Source organism: Bidens hawaiensis, unplaced genomic scaffold, assembly GCF_021521415.1.
Source record: "Bidens hawaiensis isolate Kalapana, Puna unplaced genomic scaffold, B.hawaiensis_p1.1 tig00006678_1, whole genome shotgun sequence".
Taxonomy (NCBI): domain Eukaryota; kingdom Viridiplantae; phylum Streptophyta; class Magnoliopsida; order Asterales; family Asteraceae; genus Bidens; species Bidens hawaiensis.
This window is the reverse complement of record NW_027491454.1, coordinates 676,367-694,005: the sequence shown is the minus strand read 5'-3', so window position 1 is coordinate 694,005 and position 17,639 is coordinate 676,367.

Genomic DNA, 17,639 nt, shown 5'->3' with positions numbered 1-17,639 from the left:
TAATAGTATAGCACTAAGGAAGTCCGAGTGTCGAACACAAGGACACGTGAACACGTATCTAATACTTAACCCTAAATAAGACTCACCTAAGAATAATATATTTTAAATTGATTTTTATATTATTAAATACTTATCCTAACTTAATTTAATTAACTTAAAAGACTTAATTAAAGAATACTAAACGAAACTCTGAAAATAAGTTTTATCAATGGGAAAAACGTCTACCTAGGCAAGAATCCAATTGAAGGTATAGTAAGCTAATGGCTTGTAGAATCTCACGACAACGGTTCCTAAGGTTGACACAACTAAGGTTCACTCATGAAAGCTAGATTACCTCTCGGTCTCACTAACAAACTCTAACCTACCCTTAATTGATTCTAAGAACAAAACCGGATGACAAATTGTTAACGTGCTCTAATTCCGACTCTCCTCTCGCTCTCACCGACACACTACCCTAATGGAGACGAATACTACACAACCAAGGATAGAGGAACAATTCAGTTTAACTTAAACTAGGTCAACTAATCGCTCACAAACCCAAACCCGACAACAACCGAACCCGCTCTCGCGCGATCCTAATCCTAACAAGTAAAAGCTATGAGACGAGTTTACTTCCTATCACCTCTCGGTCTCAAGGAAGGTGTCTACCCGCTTATTATATTTAATTAATACACTCACTTAAACCTTACGGTTGATCAACCAGCAAACAAACCCTAAACACTAAGTAAAGAGTCCTAACAAGCAACAATCAATCAAAACTCATTCAATTAATTAAAGCAAGATGTTTATAAGTGTAATTAACAAATTCACAGCCACTAAACACAACCTAATTCAATTTTAAACCAAACTTTACATTAACAATTCAAGCCATGATCACCAACAATCCAAACTACTTACTAAAAGCTAACAATAATCATCTAACCTAGGTAGAACTAACAAGTTTAGCTACACATTAAGTTTGGACAGCAACATATAGTAAAGATAAACATCATAAACATCAACATAAACATAAGTAAACTCATTCAATGATCAAAAACAATCAAACACAAGTCAAACTTCAAATTACTTGCAAAACAATCCAACAAAAAAAATCAAGTTTAACTAATTAGGGTTCTTGAACAAAAGACAAAGTTTATGGATGATTACTTAAGGTTTATGGCTGAGATTATGCGTGAAAAATACTCCGAGCTGCTGTCCTGAATCACCTTTAGCTTTCTTCTTCTTTCCTTGGCTCAACAAAAAGGAAAAACTGATTTTCCCTTGGTCCTCTAGCTGTCCCGATCGGAAACTGTTGGGGTGTTGGTTTGAGTTTGTATAATAAAGTTGATGTGGTTTTGTTGTTGAGTTGCTGCCAACGTGGGATTAAAACCCAGCCACACACTTTTATTAAATCACTTTTTGCTCTCTTTAAAACTTCCTAAGCTAGCCGACCAAATCCCAAAACAAAACCAACTTTTTTTTTCTTTTTCCTCTGTTCCGATCGACAATATGGCTGCCAAGTTAGGGTTTTTTTTGTTTTTTTTTACTTGATATAATATCCATGTAATGCTTCTAACTTGTGGGCTTGGGTCGGGCCTTGAGTTGTAGTCTTCAAAGTTGCTCAAAAAGGCCCCTAAACTCTTAAAACTTAACTCTTTTTCCATCAACTTTCATAACTTACAAGTAAATATTCAATCTTTGTAAAATTAAGCAAAAACCACCCATAACTATTATTAATTAAACTAATAAGCAATTAAAACATGATAAAACGATAAGAAAAGTAAGCGTGTTTTACAACACATCAAACATCCCCATACTTAAGTCTTTTTCGTCCCTAAAAAAGTAATCTACACAAGATCTTAACCAAGTGAAAAACAACAAACTATCAGATTATTATCATTTTCAAAGCACAAGAAACAACCTAACATATTGACCAAGATTGCCGATATTGTTGTCCACTTAAACCCAGCCACCAACCAATCAAGCCCCCCTTTTGCATTAAACGTTTTAAGTCCAAAAATTAAGGCTACACCTACCCCATCTCAGACAAAGAGAGCTAGAAGAAACTAGAGTCGAAGCAAACTGGTTCAACAAATCACCATAAGCCAAGGACTCGTTGATATACTAATTAGATGCACTCGGTGACATTTGGATGGATGAATGGTCATGTGGAGGTCGTACGAGCTATTCCTAAATATTATTGGACTTTGTCCTATAAATTCCTAATTTCATATTTATTGACTAAGAACCTTCGAGCCCCAATAGTGTATCCTCAGAGTCACCATCCCCAAGGTAACACATAAACTCTAAGTCCCGTCTAGTATGTGCATCATTGGCCTCTTTTTCTAACTTTAAACAATGCTCATTTGACATTTTATAATACATAACTTTCTTCATAAAAATTTTTCTTGTCTTGAACAACTTTGGATAATACAATACATAACAAACTTTCAAAACATACTTCTCTCTCTCTCTCTCTTTTTTTTTCAATCTTTTATATCACCTTAAAATATATAACTATTTCTAAGCTCGTAGAAAGATGGACATGTGGTGTGTGCTGGTTTGAGTGCATCTAAGTATAACCATCTCAAAGTTTTCAGATTATGGTAATCCTCCCTAAGCATCGAAATTCGGTTTCACCAATTTTAAATTATTATATATATAAAAACATGCTAAAGAGGACTATCAAAGCTAGTTGGGCCTACCGACACATCCCAATCAGATATGCAAACCATCCCTTTATTATTATTATTATTATTATTATTATTATTATTATTATTATTATTATTATTATTATTATTATTATTATTATTTATTTCAAAAGTTCCGAGAGTTCGTTAGCACATTGGTAATAATATTATTTCCTAATTAACATAGAATAAAAACAATTTTCAAGGGACATTTTTTTAAAACTTTTTTTTTATTTCTTATTTTTTTGCAAACATCATACAACGTACGAAAACGAAAAAAAAACAAAAACCACGTGAAAACTTTTTATTTTTTTAATTTTTTTTCTAAAACTAAGTAAAATAAATTCCCATCCCCACACTTAGAACGACATCGTCCTCGATGAGAACAAGGAAAAGAAATAAAAAGAAAATAAAAACTGAAAAATAAAACTAAAACTTAAAATGCAAGAAGTAAAATAAAGAACGGGTTACTCCCCTGGTTTAGATGCAGATTCCTCATCAGCTGTGTATCAATTAAACAAACGCCTGTATAGCATTTCATTCGCTGCCGCAACCTCGGGTGAACTAGTTCCAAAACGCCATCAAAGCTACCATGCGCATAATAATACCTTCAATAACTCAAACTCGCTCGCATGTAGCGGCGTACAAAACAGAAAACAAAAACATAAGAAATAAACATATTTTTGTGTTTTTGATTTTTTAATTTTTTTGATTTTTATTAAATATTAAATTTTTTTGTATTTTTATGTTTTTATAAATAAAAAATAAAACAAATAAAAACAGATAATAAAGACAATCATAATACAAACTCTACAACTCGGGCTGTGTTCCGAGTGATGCATCCATCACGTCTATTCCTCGTTGAATGAGTCAAGGTAGACCACCTCGACTCTCTGATCAGTTATCTGCTCGCCTATGTAGTGTTTCAATATATGACCGTTCACCTTAAACTTCTCGTTTTGATCTTGTATCTCAATCGTGCCATACGTGAAAACCTCAGTGACCGTGAACGGTCCCGACTATCGGGATTTCAACTTTCCCGGGAATAACCTCAACCGGGAGTTATATAGTAAGACCTTATCCCCAAACTTGAACTGCTTATTACCCTTCAATTTCCTATCATGCAGTTCCTTCGTATGCTCCTTATACCGAAATGATTGTGCATATGCATGATCCCGGAGCTCCTTTAACTCGTGTAACTGATGGAAACGATTACCCTCTGCGGCGGATAAATCAAGGCTAATCCTTTGAAGGGCCCATGAAGTGCGGTGTTCCAACTAAACAGGAAGATGACAGGTCTTCCCATAAATCATCCGAAATGGTGTGGAACCAGTCGGAGTATTGTAGCCTGTACGGAAGGCCCACCTAGCGTCATCTAATTTGTCGGACCAATCCCGATGATTTGAACCAACCGTTCTCTCGAGAATACGTTTGATTCCCCGATTACTCACTTCTACTTGCCTACTAGTCTGTGGGTGGTAGGCGGTCACAAGCCGATGGGTGACCCCATAGTGCAACAACGCCTTATCCATCTGTGAGTTGCCAAAATGAGTACCTCAATCACTGATCAAGGATTTTGGGACTCCAAAACGAGCAAATAGACATTTTAGAAAACGGATTACCACTCGGGCATCATTGGTGGGTAGAGCTTTGGCCTCAACCCACTTTGACACGTAATCGAGTATGTACTTGTTTCCACGCGAAGATGAAAACGATCCCATGAAATCAATACCCCAAATATCAAAAACCTCACAAACTTGAATGGCATTATGGGGCATTTCGTTTCGCGAAGAGATGTTGCCGACACGCTGGCAACGATCACAACTCTTAACGAACAGATGAACATCCTTAAAGATAGACGGCCAGTAAAAACCAGAGTCAAAGACTTTCTTCTCCGTAGAACTCACACCATGGTGACCTCCAGTCGGTCCCACATGACAATGGCTCAAAATTTGCCATCCTTCCTTGACATCCACACACCTCCTAATAAGCTGATCAGCACCGATGCGGAAAAGATACGGGTCATCCCAAAGGTAAAATTTGATGTCAGCAAAGAATTTCTTCTTTTGCTGGTAAGGCATCTTCGGGAGGTACCCGTCAGCGAGATAGTTCGCGAAATCAGCGAACCATGGAAAACCTTCCTCTTGCGCCATAACAAACATCAGACTCTCCGTCGGAAAACGATCATCGATCCTTACTCCCGAATCTCCTAAATCAACTCCCTCTATACTTGAAAGATGATTGGCCGCCACATTCTCGGCCCCTTTTTTATCTCGGATCTCTATATCATACTCTTGAAGAAACAGGATCCATCGGATAAGACGAGGCTTAGCATCCTGCTTGCTGAAGAGATATCGAATAACGGCATGATCCGTGTAAACAATCGTTTTGGACAAAACCAGATAGGACCTAAATTTGTCGAAAGCGAACACCACAGCTAAAAGCTCTTTTTCGGTGGTGGTATAGCTTTCCTGTGCGCCATTTAAGGTCCGGCTCGCATAGTAGATCGGATGGAAGTGTTTATCCTTTCGTTGTCCAAGAACCGCTCCGACTGCGAAGTCGCTCGCGTCACACATCAACTCGAATGGTAACGACCAGTCGGGAGCAACCATGATCGGGCCGTTGACGAGTTTGTCTTTTAGGAGATCAAACGCCTCGGTACACTGCTCAGAAAAAACAAGTGGAGCATCCTTCTCCAAAAGTTTGGTCATGGGTCTCGCAATCTTAGAAAAATCTTTGATGAACCGGCAGTAGAAACCGACATGACCTAAAAAACTACGAATGGATCTCACAGAATTTGGCGGGGGAAGATTAGAAATGGTCTCTACCTTTGCTCGGTCAACCTCTATCCCCGCACTTGAGATCCGATGACCCAGAACAATGCCCTCGCGATCCATGAAATGACACTTCTCCCAGTTAAGGACTAGGTTGGTGTCAACGCAGTGGGACATCATCCTCTCGAGTTTTGATAAACAATGATCGAAGGAACTCCCAAATACAGAAAAATCTTCCATGAACACCTCCATGGAGTCCTCGATCATATCATGGAAAATGGCCACCATACACCTCTGAAATGTGGCCGGAGCGTTACAAAGTCCGAACGGCATACGTTTATAGGCAAACGTTCCGTAAGGGCAGGTAAAAGTGGTTTTCTCCTGGTCGTCGGGAGCTATAGGAACCTGGAAGTACCCGGAGAAACCATCTAAGAAGCAGTAGTACTGCTGACCTGCTAAACGCTCCAACATCTGATCAATGAAGGGTAAAGGAAAGTGGTCTTTCCTGGTGGCATCATTCAGTCTGCGATAGTCGATGCAGACTCGCCATCCCGTCACAGTACTCGTGGGAATAAGCTCGTTCCTCTCGTTGGTGACGACAATCATGCCACCCTTTTTAGGAACCACTTGGACTGGACTCACCCAAGCACTATCAGAAATGGGGAAAATGATCCCCGCATCAAGGAGTTTAATGATCTCCTTCTTTACGACCTCTTGCATTTTCGGATTAAGCCGCCGTTGCGGCTGAACGACAATTTTGAAATTTTCCTCCATGAGGATTTTATGAGTGCAAAACGAAAGATTGATACCCTTGATGTCGATAATCTTCCAAGCAATAGCCTTCTTGTGCTCTCGTAGCACCATCAACAACTTCTCCTTCTTGACCCCGGTCAAAGAAGATGCAATGATAACCGACAGCTTCCTCTCCTCATATAAAAACGCATACTCAAGGTGGGAAGGTAAATACTTAAGCTCTAAGGAAGAAGGAGGACTCTCGACCGAAGGTCGGTCCATTGGATCGTCTCGTTCGATCTCAGCTGACACGCCAGATTCAGGGATATGCGACTCGGTGTCGTCATCTAAAGACTGATTGGTTACGGCAACCATATCAATCTCTGGAATCTCCATATCGAGAATCTGGTGTCGGAGGCGGATCCTCCACAGATTTCGCTAAGAAACTCGCCAACATGCTCCATGATGGTATCAAAGTATAAGGAGTCATCAGCATACTTGGGGTGCTTCAGTGACTGTCGAACGTCAAAGGTGACGTTCTCATCCCTAACTCTTAAGATTAATTTACCCTCGCAGACGTCGATCAACGCCTGTGCAGTGGCAAGGAATGGTCAGCCCAAGATAAGTGGGATACTATAATCATCGTTCATGTCCAGGATGACAAAGTCCACTGGGAAGATGAACTTGTTGACACGAACTGGCATGTTATCGACCACCCCTCGGGGGTATTTGACAGAACGATCAGCAAGCTGTATACTCATACAGGTAGGACGTGGTTCTCCTAGACCCAACTTGCGATACACGGAATACGACATGAGATTAATACTGGCACCAAGATCTGCCAGCGCATGAACAACCGTATTATCACTCAAGATGCAGGGAATCATGAAACTCCCAGGATCGGACATCTTTTCTGGTAACTTTCTCTGCAAGACTGCAGAGCAACCAACACGCAGAGGAATGGACAAGATTTCGGCTAACTTCTCTATGTTCGAGAGAATATCCTTAAGGAACTTTGTATATTTGGGCATTTGCGTAAGTGCCTCAAGGAATGGAATATTAAGTTGAAGTTGCTTCAGAAGATCAAGAAATTTGGATTTCTGCTCCTCGTCTCTGTCCCTACGAACTCTCCCGGGGTATGGGAGTCTAGGTTTGTAGACTCTCAGTGGTGTGCTGGGTAATGGTTGGTTCTCGGCCTGTGCTGTACTTCCGGGGTTGTGCCTCTGATGCACCTTAGCCGGTGGAGACTTCAACTGAATCTCCTCGTCTACCTGCTCCTCTACATCTACCGCATGTTCGTTAACGACTCCTCTCGTCGCTTCCTGAATCACGGGCTCGCTTCATGCCCCTGCACCGCTCCTCGTCGTCACAGCCTTCGCGAACGCCTTCGGATTATGTTCAGTGTTACTTGGAAGTGTACCTGGTGACCTCTCATTTAGACGACTTGCTATCTCTCCCATCTGATGCTCAAGATTTTGAATTGACGCTCCTTGGTTTCTCATGTATGACTCGTGCTCCCGAAATTTCTCTTGAGTTTCTTTGTGACGAGAATCCTCTCGAGTCATGAGTTGCGACAACATCTGTGTCTGCTGTGCCATCATCTCCTCCAACGTGGGCTTCTTCTCGCCACTACTCGTTCCCTCACCGGAATCCTGGAATAGGCTCTGACGTTGCTGGAAGCCGGACTGATTTAGCTCCTCCAGTTGGAATTTTGGTTACCTCTCCACCCCGAATTATAAGAATTGAAAGAGTTTTGATTTCGGTTTGGATTATTAACGAAGTCGATTGCCTCCTCCTGGAAACCTACGGGGCACTGAACGGTATCATTCCCCCATCTACAGATCTCGCATAACTTACTTTTCACCTTCAAGTCTTTCACGATCTTTGCTAACGCCTCAACTTGTGCCGCAAGTGCGGTGCTCGTGTCGACCGAATGCATGCCGCATGATAAGGCGTCGACGGTTTTGGTACTCTTAACTGGTGGTCGCTGGTATCCACTCATGGCTAAACCGTTAAACAAGGAAATGCACTCATCCGTATCCTTCGTCGTCAATAGGTTACATCCCGCAGCCGTGTCGAGCATACTCTGAGTCGCGTACGTCACTCCATTGTAGAACTTCTCAACAATCGCCCAGTCTTGTAGGCCGTGGTTCGGACATAAAGCAAGTAGATTTTTGAACCTTTCCCACGCCTCGTAGAAGCTCTCGGTGTCCTCCATTTGGAATAAATGGATCTGGTTACGCAAACGAGCGGCCTTAGCTAGAGGATCGTATTTTTCAAGAAATTGGGTCTGCATGGCAGCCCAAGTAGCAATGGATCCCTGTGGAAGGGACTCAAGCCATAGACTCGCATGATCAACGAGTGAGAACGGAAAGATTCGGAGTTTGATGGCGTCTTTGGATACGCTGGCAAGATTAAACGTGTCGCAAATTCGTGTAATGCGAGTGAGATGAGCATGTGGGTTCTCATGGAGCAACCCGTGAAATTGAGCAGAATGAGCAATCGTGTTTAGAATATTGGATGGAATCTGCCAAGTTGTAAGAACTCCGAAAGCTGGTGGAGAAATCCTGGATCTCACGCCAGCATCGACCGGACGAGCCCGGTCTGCAACTATCCTCCTCGGTGGTGGATTCGCGTCGCCCATAATCCTATCCCTAATGACGGGTTCAGAAAAAGTAGTAGAAGAGAATGTATTACCGACGGACGTAGATGAACTGGAAGACGGGTTTGTATGACGTCTCTCACGAAGCTCTCTCTCTGGTTCGGAAAATCCTTCGGTTTCTGGTGGTCCTAGAGATCGAGTACGTCGCATACAACTATTAAAATAAACAAAGTAAACTAAAATTAGCTAAACTATTTTAAATTAACAAACAAAACAAATAAGAAAAACAAGTAGCAAACAAGGCAAGTCCTAACTCGAGTCGTTCTTAATACGCCTCTAAACGTGTCCCCGGCAACGGCGCCAAAAACTTGATGTGTGTATAACGATGCTCTCACAACTAAGCTTTAAATTTATTAAACGAAATTCCTAAAGAAGCCACACAAAACCGAAAAGTGTACCGATCACTTATAGTATAGCACTAAGGAAGTCCGAGTGTCGAACACAAGGACACGTGAACACGTATCTAATACTTAACCTAAATAAGACTCACCAAAGAATAATATATTTTAAATTGATTTTTATATTATTAAATACTTATCCTAACTTAATTTAATTAACTTAAAAGACTTAATTAAAGAATACTAAACGAAACTTTGAAAATAAGTTTATCAATGGGAAAAACGTCTACCTAGGCAAGAATCCTATTGAAGGTATAGTAAGCTAATGGATTGTAGAATCTCACAACACCGGTTCCTAAGGTTGACACAACTAAGGTTCACTCAAGAAAGCTAGATTACCTCTCGGTCTCACTAACAAACTCTAACCTACCCTTAATTGATTTTAAGAACAAAACCGGATGACAAATTGTTAACGTGCTCTAATGCCGACTTTCCTCTCGGTCTCACCGACACACTACCCTAATGGAGACGAATACTACGCAACCAAGGATAGAGGAACAATTCAGTTTAACTTAAACTAGGTCAACTAATCGCTCACAAACCCAAACCCGACAAGAACCGAACCCGCTCTCGCGCGATCCAAATCCTAACAAGTAAAAGCTATGAGACGAGTTTACTTCCTATCACCTCTCGGTCTCAAGGAAGGTGTCTACCCGCTTATTATATTTAATTAATACACTCACTTAAACCTTACGGTTGATCAACCCGCAAACAAACCCTAAACACTAAGTAAAGAGTCCTAACAAGCAACAATCAATCAAAACCCATTCAATTAATTAAAGCAAGAGGTTTATAAGTGTAATTAACAAATTCACAGCCACTAAACACAACCTAATTCAATGTTAAACCAAACTTTACATTAACAATTCAAGCCATGATCACCAACAATCCAAACTACTTACTAAAAGCTAACAATAATCATCTAACCTAGGTAGAACTAACAAGTTTAGCTACACATTAAGTTTGGACAACATCATATAGTAAAGATAAACATCATAAACATCAACATAAACATAAGTAAACTCATTCAATGATCAAAAACAATCAAACACAAGTCAAACTTCAATTACTTGCAAAACAATCCAACAAAAAAATCAAGTTTAACTAGTTAGGGTTCTTGAAAAAAAGACAAAGTTTATGGATGATTACTTAAGGTTTATGGCTGAGATTATGCATGAAAAATACCCTGAGCTGCTGTCCTGAATAACCTTTGGCTTTCTTCTTCTTTCCTTGGCTCAGCAAAAAGCAAAAACTGATTTTCCCTTGGTCCTCTAGCTGTCCCGATCGGAAACTGTTGGGGTGTTGGTTTGAGTTTGTATGATAAAGTTGATGTGGTTTTGTTGTTGAGTTGCTGCCAACGTGGGATTAAAACCCAGCCACACACTTTTATTAAATCACTTTTTGCTCTCTTTAAAACTTCCTAAGCTAGCCGACCAAATCCCAAAACAAAACCAACTTTTTTTTTCTCTTTTTCTTCTGTTCCGATCGGAAATATGGCTGCCAAGTTAGGGTTTTGTGTTTTTTTTTACTTGATATAATATCCATGTAATACTTCTAACTTGTGGGCTTGGGTCGGGCCTTGAGTTGTAGTCTTCAAAGTTGCTCAAAAAGGCCCCTAAACTCTTCAAACTTAACTCTTTTTCCATCAACTTTCATAACCTACAAGTAAATATTCAATCTTTGTAAAATTAAGCAAAAACCACCCATAACTATTATTAATTAAACTAATAAGCAATTAAAACATGATAAAACAATAAGGAAAGTAAGTGTGTTTTACATCACATCATGGAAGAACCAGTAAACCGGAGACGGGGTGATGCGGTCAACGGGAACAGGGAAAGGAATGATGTGGGTCGCAACAGAGTTAACCGGGTAAACAGGCCCGAAAGAGTTCGAAATATTCAAGTGAACAGGGGTGGTTGGGCAAATCCCGGGGGGTGAAGGAATTTTGTAGTCCCGATTCAGGGTGTTAACAGTCGGTTCAGACCGACTATCTCAGATGGAGCATCCTCGTTGGTGCCACAGGTACGAGTGCCCGGGACACAGAATTTTAAGTCCCGACCATCATACATTAACATCGTATCTCATTTTCAAGGGATGGCTTCTAAGGACCCGTATTCTCACTTGACCGATTTTTCGGGTATTTGCGGGTTGATTGGTGATGGTACTTATGATCAAGACGAGGTTCGGTTGCGGTAGTTCTAGTTTACGTTAAAAGACAAAGCAAAGCATTGGTTTAACTCGCTAACGATGCACAGTATTGGGAACTGGGCCGAGATGCAGCAGCTGTTATTAAATGAGTACTTTTTGCAGTCGAAGACGAGCGAGGCCCGAATGGAGATTCGCCACTTTTCATAGTTATCAGGAAAGCTATTTCATGAAGCGTTCACCAGGTATAAGGAGATCAGAATATGCCCACACCACCAGATTGAATTGTGGGAATTGGTGAAATGCTTTGTAGATGGGTTGACATACGAGGACCAAAAACATCTGAAGGCCTCGTGTAATAGTCAGTTGTTGTATCAACCTGAGGCAGACGATTGGGATTTCTTAGAGTTTATGTGTGAGGATTCCAAAGCAGAGGCAACAGCTGAAAGGCGGAGACGTTGTACTTCTTCCAGGTCAGTAAAGTCAGTCATGAGTGAGTCTGAAAGAATTGCTGAGTTAGAACGTGAACTGGATGGGTATAGAAAGGTTAAGAAGAAAGAAGTCAGGAAATGTCACACCCGGTCCATAGGCGGAAACAACCGATGTGCGACTCATGAAAGGTTTTCGAGAGCGCGGTTAAGCAACAACTATATGATAAAATACATGAGGATTTCATTCATAATATAAGTTTTACAAAAATATCCATAAAAAAGTTTACATATAACATATTGAGATTTCACAGTTATGTCCTGCCGAAGGGAGATATAACCGTGAAAAATCCAAAATATAAAATCCTCATACATGAAATTTCCATAGTTAAACATAAAACCGTAGTGAGACACCGTGACCTCTCCACGTAGCTAAATACCTGAAAGACACGTAAAATAATTTAATCAGTATAAACTGAGTGAGTTCACAAGTTTTGTGACTCGATAAAATGCTTTATAATATAATTCTCATAACGTCATGAATGCAGTATCCATGACTTGCAGTGTAACGTGAATACATGAGTTCGTAACCATTCCTTGACTATATATATACACCATAAAGCCCCACATAACATCCCACGAGTCCACGAGGGAATAAATCGGAAAACTAAGCACCCGTCTTATAAAGTGGCGCGACCACTTACGAGTGGGTTGGTCAGACCAGTAGTACTAACCGTAGAGTTCCTCGGCTATAGTTGCCTATAGTTTATGGTTACAATATATACCGGGGACTTTATGTACCATGAGCGCGCCAAATATCTCATGTACACGCACATTGTAAATCAAGATATACACCATGATAAAACATATTTAAACACGTGTCCCTTGCCCCGAAAACAGTTTAAAACATAGTGAAAATAGTGAAAATAGGGGCTGTGAGACTCACCTTAAATGAGGAATAATGTTCCGTTATACTTGGCGAGTTTCCTGTATTATATCGTATACGTATGCACTTCAGTACATAATATATAACTATTAATACTTAGCCCGATACATACTTATGAGGTGACGGTATATATGTATACTTTTTATACATTAGCGATACGGACGTTAGACAACGTCTTATACTTGTTATGTATATCCGTTATATCCTCTTTATATATATATCCTCCGAGCATTAGGGAATGCTCGATACAAATTATTCGTCGGTAATCATGACGTTCGTGACATGCTTTAGCCTAATAGGTTTTGGTGCTCTCATCGTTAGTCCCCAGGTAGGTAACGGGCCCATCTATGATATATTCAGTTACCAGCCTAGACAGGACGTCCCGACTACCGGCACCTCCACCCTTCCAGTTACTCGCAATGTCCATCACAAAAACCCGTATTTTATATTTATACGTATGGCACATATATAGGAATATATGTGTATTAATTGTATATATCATTTCCTCATGTATACGATAAGTATTATTAGTATTTTCGTCTTCGTAACATATAGTTATCACATCCTTTGTTTTTATAACATTATACATGGGTATTTATATTTTCATTTGCGTATATAGGAATATACGTGTACCTTGTATTTTACCCGTACAATCATCGTTATTTTTATTTCCAAGACTTGATGCAAGGATTGCACCTTATGTTTAATGTGCACTTTTATTTATACTTTTATCTTTATTACTAGTACTCATATTTTATCATTATTATTATTATTACTATTATTATTACTATTATTATTTTTACTTTTATGACAAACCCGATACGGTTTTTAATACGTTAGTTATACCCTTTTTAAAGTTTAACATAACCAAAATTCCATCTTTACATTTATATCATCTTGTTTATTTATAAGTGGGTTTTACTACTTAAGATCATTTTTACCTTAACTAGGTGTTCTATTAACCTTAACCTTCCTTAAACACCCTTTAAATCCTTTATATCTTTTACTTAACATGATTTATCCTTAATTATATGTCATTTCAACACACTTCAAGTTTATGTTTATGTCTAATCACCTCATTATGTATATGTATCTTAGGCTTAGTCCATGTTTTTCTACTAAACATTATATGGCATTAGTACCTTGGGAATGTCGGTTTTTGAGCGATTTAAGACGAGATCCAAGTTCCTTGACGTTAACCACGATGTTAAGAGTCTACAATATGTTCAAATAACATGAAATAGGTGGATTAGGGTCAAGTAAAATGATGAGACCGTGGCTGGACAGAATCTGTGTTTTTCCAGCCACCATAAACTGTTACAACTCGAGTTTTCGGCTTACCTAATGCTGAAATGAAGCCGGAAATGGATGTTCAAAAGGTGGTTCGTGATCCTTGCGAGTTTCCTTGGATTCCTAAACAAGAATCACCCAAAAATACCAAGTGGTTTGTGAGATATGAACAAAAGAAGAGAGGGGGGTACTGCTGGAAAATGCAGTTTCCAGTAGTGACCTTTGAAGGTTGAAAGCTTCTTACCGAGTCTTCCGGGCAGAGATCCGTTCAAGGCTTTCTACCACGGTTTAAGGATTTCTTCTAGCTTTCCAACGATATATAGGGTTCAAGATGTTCAGAGCAGCATTATAGAGAAAACGGGTTGCAAAGAGGCGGCTGTGGTGGTGCTCTGCTGCTGCCTTCGGCCGAGAGAAGAAGAGGTTGGTTTGGAGCTATGTTTCTTGAGTTTGTGTGTGGTGTTTTCCATCCAAGTACTTGGTCTTATTTATAGGAAAACCCAAGGGAACACATCCCTTGGTTTGGGGGATTATAATCTTATCAAATCAAGTGCAATAGTGATCAAAGTATGGTGTTTATTGTTGTTTATTTGAGGGAATGGGGGAGGCGGCCATAGGGAATGGTTAGGAAGATTTTTGCTTGATCATGTAGTACATTCACAATTATGATGTTGAAGATGATGATGATACATGATCATGATACATATGGATGCATGGATAATGGTTTATAAGATTTAATGTGGTGTTTGTTCCTTGTACATTAAAACTGAATGGGAAGAGGTTGGGGTTCGGCTTTGGGCTGCAAAGGGAAGGTATTATGGTCATTTAATAAATATATTGGTTGTCCAAATGTAGTGCTAAGTTCAATCTTGGTTCGGGTCTTAAGTGGATAGTCGTTAGGACGAGTTGATCATCGAGTAAACAAGTTATGGAATTTATATTGGACTTGGGTATTATGAGCTTCTCTTAATTTATTTGGTCACCTATAAAGTATTATAGATGGTATGGAACCCGGTATTTATTTCGGTTCCCGGTATGATGTATATTTAAATTTAGCCCGGAGTTATATTCGGTTAAATAGTGCTCCATATTGTAATCTTTCATGGATTGTTTAAATTATTAACTTCATATTATTTTGACTAGTATACCTTTAATTCCTTCATAGTTTCATATCTTGGTTGTCTCACTGTATAATGTATCATTGATTTGGCCGGTTCAGCGACTATATTCTATTATTTAAACGTTTATGGCGTTTTGGTCCAAATTAGGGAATTAGGACATTACTGGGCATGGTCTTACCATTACCCCTTATATTGGATCATAGATATATATTTAGCTTGATATGTTTGTCACCTCTGACTATTACTGGGCTGTCTTTATCATATAGCCGTTCTCATCGGCTCTTTATACGATCCTATAGGCATAACGACTATTCTCGTTCACATTTCAAGTATACTATGGTTTATACCTCATATAAATTATATAAATAATACGTAATTTAAATCAAATATATACATTAGAGTGTGAAAAATTACCGGGTGTCACATGTTGGAGTGAAATTCTCGGTTTGTGAGGATTGTTGTGAACTTGGGCATAAGGCAGAAAATTGCCCCGAGTTTTATGATGATGATGAGGTTGAGCCCGAGGAAGTTAATTATGCTTACGGGGATTCCAAAGGTGAAGGGTTGAATTCAAACACCTATCATCCGGGCTTGAAGAATCACCCGAATTTTCATTACGGGAACACGTCTACACAGTTGAACCCGAACTTTCAAGGATCGAGTCAGAACAGATCGCAGGGTAATTACCGCCAAGGTGGTTATCAGCAGCAGCAGGGCTCGTATAATCAGAATTGGGGGTATAACAGAGACGGTAACCGGGGTGGAAACTCTTTGGGTAATCAGGACTAAAACAGTGGGTCCTCTGGAAATGCGGATGATTCAGTACACGCGAAATTGGATGCGTTGATGAAGGTTATGACAGATCAGAAGGCTGAAATGAAACAACAGTTCCAGTTATGGGATAAATCATCAGAGGCAATGTTGAAGCAGATTGGTCAGCTCGCAACAGATATGGCAAAGTTACAGAAGAATGCGGGCCAACTCCCGAGTGACACCACAGTCAACCTGAACTATTACAGCTCGAGTTCGAAAAAGCACGTCAACCAGGTAAGTAGTTTAAGAAGTGGTAAAAGTATGATAACAAGGTTGGGGTTCCACCACCATTGGTTGATGGGGGTGGTGGAAGAGATTGATGAAAATCTCGTCAGTGATGACGAGCCGGAACCGGTTAAATTAACTGAATCTAATAAAAGTGAAATTAATACTAACAAACCGGTTCCGAAAGATGACACCAACAACTCTAAGGACAAGAAGAAGGTTAAAACCGTCCCCTATCCCGATGCTTTATTGGCGCCGTCTAAGGCGAAGATGGCATCAACAGGGGGCCCACAACAAGAGGAAATGTGGGAAACATGTAAACAGGTTAAAATTAATATCCCTCTCTTAGATGCCATATAACAAATTCTCGCCTAGGAGAAGTATTTGAAAGAGTTGTGCACATAGAAAAGGAGTCATAAGATTCAAGTGGGTGATTTTAAAATGACTCGGGCACTTCTAGATCTTGGAGCTAGCATCACTATTCTCTCGGGAAGTCTATACGATCAGTTGACTTCGGTCCACTTTGGGCAGCTGCTACCACGGTTGTTTTAGCTGACCAAACACCGAAACTTCCCCGGGGGATACTGACTAACGTTATTGTTAAGGTGGAAGATTTTTATTTTCAAGTTGACTTTTGGGTCCTCGATTATGTTTCGGGTGAAAGGACCAAACAGCCCACGGTTATCCTCGGTAGACAATTTTTGGCCACCACAAATGACAACATTAACAGTAGAAATGGTACTGTTGACATGGCATTTGGTAAACGTAAGTTGAGGATTAATGTTTTCACGCATGGAAATAATTCTCCGGTCAATGACGAGTGCTTCATGGCTGATGTAATTGACGAGTGCATCCCGCTATACGACTCTGTCGTCAGCACGGATGGCACAGCGAAGACGTGTTTTTTGTTTGACAGGTTACAGGTGGATACAGAAAAGTTACAGGAAGAGGAAGATAGACAGATGGAGATCGCAGCTGTGCGAGGAGACCGTCCACCATGGTCAATTCAGGTGGAACCACTTCCCAAGAAAATTAATACCGGGTTGAAACCGTCGCTGCCGGAAGCACCAAAAGTCGAGCTGAATGAGCTCCCAAAGCATTTGAAATATGCTTTCCTTGGTAAGAATGATACTTTGCTCGCTAATTATAGCTTCTAATTTATCTATTGAACAGGAAAATGCTTTGATGGCGGTGCTGGTTGCGAACAAGGAAGCAATTGGGTGGACAATAGAGGGTCTGAAGGGAATCAGTCCCTCAATTTTGATGCACAAGATACTAATAGATCCGGATGTTAGACCCGCACATGATGTTCATCGGAGGTTGAACCCGAACATGCGGGAAGTGGTGAAGAAAGAAGTGCTGAAATGGTTAGATGCTGGTATCATCTTTGCTATCTCAGACAACACGTGGGTAAGCCCGAAACAGACAGAACCGAA